At 38.8% G+C, this 6,804-nt stretch overlaps 1 pseudogene; it reads left to right on the forward strand.

The window, feature by feature from the left end:
- The first annotated feature begins 4,471 nt into the window (after positions 1-4,471).
- On the forward strand, positions 4,472-5,850 carry LOC110588793 (annotated as a pseudogene).
- Positions 5,851-6,804: the final 954 nt, after the last annotated feature.

Genomic DNA, 6,804 nt, shown 5'->3' on the forward strand with positions numbered 1-6,804 from the left:
AGGTGTCCTCACTTTACAGATTTTATAGGAAATTACAGCTCGGAATGTTGGGTAACCCATCCAGGGTCAGACACCAAACACGTAATAATAACCACGAACTCTAAGAATACAGGGTTTTACTTCAGGCTCTTATCTATTTATTTAGAACTATATTTGTTTTGTTTTGTTTTTTTAAACCTTTCATCTGCAAACAACCAATAAAACATGACATGAAACTAGTTGTAAAACAAACAAGCGACTATGTGTAAAAATGTATTCTAGAAAACCTCCCATACGTATAAGCATTTCGTTAACTTCTTATATAATTGCCAATCGCTCATAAGAAGGAAACAGATTTTATTTAAAGCATAAAAATTATAGCACTGTTTTTAAAAGTGGCTTTGGATAAAATTTAACAAAAACATAATGAAAAACACTAAGGGGAAATTAAAATAACTTTTTAGTATTACTAAATAAGGAAAATTGTTTTGATGAGCCAAAAGTACTATTTTAATTAGAAATCCTATGACAACAACAAATTAACAAAAATGTTCCTTTTAGACACTTCAGTGTATCTCCCACCTCCTCAGACAAAATTCTATCCTGTTGATGATTCTCACAGAAGACATTGCTCCTACATTCCGTAACTGCCATTCTTGCTCCAGTTGGTGGTTCTCACTGCAGAAACTCAAAGCCCTTTTTACTCCACCTTGGCCTTCCATTTCTGACCTTTCAACTCTTCCTGAAATCAAATCGCCAAATCCTGTTTTCTCCTGGCAGAGCATCTCCTAATCCTCCTAATGTAATTTAGACTGACAGGACTGAGCTACAATGTTCAATAATATATCTGCAGATGAAAAGAAGGGTGGCCTGAGGGCTACTCCAAGCAAGCTTCCAATTGGACAAACCAGACTAGAGAAGGCCTGTGCCTGTGCCCATCCCTGGGTGTGGGGGCCACATTTGCTACCCATTTGTAACTATGACTTGTTCCTGGCCTCCAGGGCTGGGAGCTCAGGCTTCTGACTATATGGAGACAGATTATTTTTATTAATAATAATATCCTGATTTATAGAGTGCTTATTATGTGCCAGCCTGATTATAGAGTGCTTATTATTACCTTGCCAAGTGATGTTATATGTCTTTATAGGACTTATCTAATTAAATTATATATCTTTCTGCTTTCTGCATTCAGGGAGATTAGCAGGCTTATTCAGTGGCCAAAATAGTGAGTAAGACCAAAAACAGTACTTTGTTTTCATCTCTCCCTCATTCTTTTACTGGTAAACTTTTATTGAACACCTAATATGTGTTTGGAATTGCATTGAGTGTAGGTCTCACCTTTATGGAATAAAAATTTCTTGGGAGCAGAAACATACAAATAAATACTACAATGTAAATATGTTAAAATATATATATATAGTTTAAATTCTACTAAACTCACCTTTTAAAAATGTACAACTCCGTGATTTTTAAGTTTATTTACAATGTGTAACCATCTAATTCTAGAACATTTACATCATCCCCCAAAAGAAACCCTTTACCTATTAGCAGTCACTCTCCATCCCCCTGCCCTTGGAAGCCACTAATCTACTTTCTGTCTCTATGGATTTGCCTATTATGGACATTTCAAATAAATGGAATTATATCAAAAGAGAGAGAGAGAAAGAAAGAAATACAAAGAAAGCAATCATATTTAAGAAATGGAGGTTGCCTAAGTAAATTAGTTAAAAGGGTCTTCTACCTTCTCTAGAGGGCTTCATTAGCAGAGTTCTGTTAAGGCGGTGGCTTACAAAAGAATTTTTATCACCTTGAATCAGTCTCCTTGCTACAGAGCCATCTAGAAAGATCTGAATCACAAATAGGTGCTAATGACTCTCACATTCAAAACAGTATTTAACACCCTGCTCCTAGACTCTTTTTTTGTCCAAGGTTAGCTGCTACTCACACAAAAACATAAATTATGTTTTTGAAGAGTATTTATGAAGATGCATAAATGATCACATACATAGGAAACAACAAGGAGAAAATTGTATATGAGTTATGATCCCACATTGAAACGAACAAGAAAACTCATTAGATAAACACATTTGCAAAGAAATATGAGAAAATGTGATACAGTATTAGAATAATCGGAAATTTTGTTTTTCTCCATATATCATTCCATATTGTGCACATCTATAAATATAACCACTCAGGAGTTTTATAATCAGAAAAAGTAAATATTTTATACAAATTAAAATCAAAAGAAGAATGAGTAAAAGTATACTTCGTATACTATATCTCTAATTATTGTTTTACTGAGTTTACCAATGACCCGTTTATGACTCTAAGTAGTATGTTATATTATTTTCAAATATTTTTTTTAATCCAAAAGAAAACAAACAGGTTTTCTTTAGGTAGAAGTTCCTAATTCTAAACAGATCCTATTCACTATCTCGTCACCAGACTTGAGTTCACACAAAATGGCCTCTCACTAACTACCTATTAGAGAGAAAAAGAGAAGAAAAGTGACTGGCTGCTCAAATTAATAGTTTCACACACTGCTTTTTTGGAGACGATCATTTCCTTCAAGATTCTTCTTCAACTTCCTTGAAGGAGAAATTTGGCATCCAGACACATGCGTGCACAAGCGCACACACACACACACACAGCCCCCCTAAGAATTTATATTTTTTTAAAAATTCCTTGAAATATAAAAAGTGCAGAGATGGTGATGAAAACAGGAGGTAACTAGAAATGGGCACATGGAATCTGTTCGGAGTGCTGAAAATGTTTTGGAACTTGATTGTTGTGATGGTTGCTGGCATAACTGTAAATGAGTAATAATTGTTGTACTGTACACTTAAAATAAGTGAATTTTATACCTCCATGAAGCTGACAAAATAAAAAATATAATTGCAATGGATACAGGAAAAAATTACTATAGCAGAAGAAAATGTTTGAGGAATCCTAAAAGCAATTAAGAAATCAAGGTTGCAGTGAAAGCCATATTAGACAGGCCCAGCTACATGTTTGGGGAGTCCCAGTGCAAAATGAAAATCCAGCACTATTGTTTAAAAATCATTAAGAATTTCAAGATGGTAACATTAAACCAAGCGCAGGGCCCTTCTGAGTGCCAGGCCCTGTGGGACTGCACAGGTAACATGCCCTGAGACCAACCATGAAGATTGGAAAAAGCATAGGCTGAAACATGGAAAGGAGAAGAATTCTATGAAATTTGAAGGGTGTTCCAAATGAAGAATAAGTGGATCCAAAGAATCGATAGGGCTCGGTGGTGATCACGAGGAGAACTGGGGAAGACACATGTAGCAACATGGTAGGTCAGCACCTTCTTCCATTTTGGCTTATGCTGAATAATAGTTGAGAAGTAAGAGTAACATACACTTCTGGACTAAAGCATTGAATGCAGGAAATGGGGTTGCAGAGGTATTTACCAAGAGCAGAATGAACTCACAAACTGAAAAGACACAAGGCCTTCACTTCCCACCCCAGGGGCACAAACTAACCCTCTTTCACAATAACGGGAGGGAAGTTGCTCGAATGAGAAACTTCATTCACAAATGGGAAATCAGGAAGTTTAAATGCCAGTGTGAAATGAACAAGCAATAATCATAACATTTGCAAAACCCGAACACAGTGAAAGGAAGAAACTCTGCAAACAGAAAAATGAAAATCCATGAAAAAATAGAAACCATTTAAAAATTAACATAATTAACATTTGCAAATAAATGTAAGGGATGATCCTATCTAAAAATATAAACATAAGAGGTGTTTATGGAAAAAAAACATTCGCAGATCTTGATTTTTTAAAACCTAGACAATGGCTTACCTGTTCAGTCTATTAAAAGGATGTTTTGATAGATGATTCTAGTTTCAATATATTTTAATTTATCAATCTTACCCTTTATGGGTAGTGATTTTTGCAACTGTGTTTAAGAAATCTTTCATCATCCTAAGGTCAAAAAGATACTCCTATATGTTATCTAGCAAATGCCGTCTTTCTTAGCCTTCTACATGTATAATTACAATTCACCTGGAATTGCTTTGTGTGCTGTGTAGGCTGAGAGGAGGCGAGCTTGTCAAGTTCCTGCCCCCACCCCACTGTGACAGATATTGAATATTCCCAGCACCATTCATTGAAAGAACTGTTTTTTCCCCACTGCTTTGCAGTGCTGGCTCTGTCACATACCATCCATATGTGAGTCTTTGTCTGTCTGGGTTTTCAACTTATTTAAATTGAGTTTTCATTTATACTTTGTACAGTGTCAATGTTTTAATTGTCCTAACTTCATATTAAGCCTTGATTTTCAGTAGTTTGTATCTCTCAACTTAAGATCAACGGGTGATCTTAACTGGGGGCGTGGTTCGGAGGGACGTCCGCTTCTGGTCGCTGGATTGAGAAAAGAGTCTTTGGCTGGCCCAGAGCAAGGAGAGCTGACTTGAGGCCCAGCTCTTTGGATCCTCATGGATACGCTGCCTGCTCATCTCTATCATGGCCCTCCACCCCTGCAGAGTTCGGCTGAAGACCTGGCTGGTGGCCCAGGTGGATAGTGGCCTGTACCCCAGGCTCATCTGGATACACAGGGACTCCAAACGCTTCCAGATTCCCTGGAAACATGCTACCCGGCATAGCCCCCAACAAGAGGAGGAAAATACCATTTTCAAGGTCTGGGCTGTGGAGACAGGGAAGTACTAGGAAGGGGTAGATGACCCTGACCCAGCTAAATGGAAGGCCCAGCTCTGCGGTGCTCTCAACAAGAGCAGGGAATTCAACCTGATGTACGATGGCACCAAGGAAGTACCCATGAACCCAGTGAAGATATATCAAGTGTGTGACATCCCGCAGCCTCAGGGATCAATCATTAACCCAGGATCTACTGGATCTGCTCCTTGGGATGAGAAGGATAATGATGTAGATGAAGAAGATGAGGAAGATGAGCTTGATCAGTCACAGCACCATGTTCCCATCCAGGACACCTTCTCCTTCCTGAACATCAGTGGTTCTCCCAGGGCAGCAGCCAGTATGGGCAACTGCAGCCCTGAAGTAGTGTGGCCCAAAACTGAAGCTCTGGAAATAGATGTACCCCAGGCACCTATACAGCCCTTCTATAGCTCTCCAGAGCTGTGGATCAGCTCTCTCCCATGACTGACCTGGACATCAAGTTAAAGTACCATGGGAAGGAATAGGGGCAGACCATGACCGTGAGCAACCCCCAGGGCTGCCAGCTCTTCTATGGGGACCTGGGTCCCATGCCTGACCAAGAGGAGCTCTTTGGTCCTGTCAGCCTGGAACAGGTCAAGTTCCCAGGTCCAGAGCATATCACCAATGAGAAGCAGAAGCTGTTCACCAGTAAGCTGCTAGACGTCATGGACAGAGGACTGATCCTGGGGGTCAGCGGTCATGCCATTTATGCCATGACCGCTGGCATGTACTGGTCTGGGCCATGTGCCCCATCACTTGTTGCCCCCAACCTGATTGAGAGACAAAAGAAGGTCAAACTGTTTTGCCTGGAAACGTTCCTTAGTGATCTCATTGCCCACCAGAAAGGACAGATAGGGAAGCAGCCACCATTTGAGATCTACTTATGCTTTGGGGAAGAATGGCCAGATGGGAAATCCCTGGAAAGGAAACTCATCGTGGTTCAGGTCATTCCAGTGGTAGCTCGGATGATCTACGAGATGTTTTCTGGTGATTTTACACAGTCCTTTGACAGTGGCAGTGTCTGCCTGCAGATCTCAACTCCAGACATCAAAGATAACATCGTTGCTCAACTGAAGCAGCTGTACCGCATCCTCCAAACCCAGGAAAGCTGGCAGCCCATGCAGCCCACCCCCAGCATGCAACTAGCCCCTGCCCTGCCAGCCCAGTAATCATGAATGCCATCTTTTTTACAGTATTGTACATATCGGTATTTTTTATTACTCAGATTTAACCAGCTTTTAAACTTCTTCTTTCTAACAATGTTAGTGACCTCCAATTCTCCACATATGCCTGGCTTTTAAAGTTGATTTAATTTATGGAAAAATCACCCTTCTTATTCCCCCTTTCTTTTTTAAACCTCGCAATGTTAGTGTAATGTAGTAGAGGGAGATTTGGCCTGGGACTTTGGACAACAGCGTTCTAGATGCAGCTTTGCTTCAGTGGTATGACCTTGAACACCAAGTCATTTAACCTCTAGGCTTCAGATTTATTACTGTAAAACGAAGGGGTTGGAATAATGCCTGAAATAATGCCAGTTAAAACTCTGACCTGATGACTTCATTCTACTTGTACAAGGCAGAACTGCCTGGAACAGAACCCTTCTGCATTGTTCTTGCACCACATTTTTTTCTTGCTTTCATTAAATTTCCCTCAAGCAAAAAAAAAAAAAAATCAGATCTTTTGGGCCCTCTGATTCACTATATAAATTCTAGAATCAGCTTTTTAATTTCCACCAAAAAAAAAAAATGCTGAGATTTTTGAGTGGAAATGAAATGAGTCTATAGATCCATTTAGGGGAGTTGATATCTTTAAAATGTTGACTCTTTTCATCAGTGAACATCCCTTCATTTATTTAAGTCTATGATTGTCCAATAATGTTTTCTCGTTTTCTTTTTTGAGGATTTGCCTAAGTACTTGATACTTTTGATGCTATTTATAAAGGGCATTTAAATTGTTTTTTATTTTTTAAAATATTATAGTCTTTGTTGGTTAGAAATAAAACTGATTGTTTTTATATGACCATATCTGTAGACTCTTGGGATTTTCTACATAAAGAAATGTATCATCCACTAATAATGACAATTTTATTTATTATTTTTCAATCATACTTCCTTTTTAAACCT

Source organism: Neomonachus schauinslandi, chromosome 7 (assembly GCF_002201575.2).
Source record: "Neomonachus schauinslandi chromosome 7, ASM220157v2, whole genome shotgun sequence".
Taxonomy (NCBI): domain Eukaryota; kingdom Metazoa; phylum Chordata; class Mammalia; order Carnivora; family Phocidae; genus Neomonachus; species Neomonachus schauinslandi.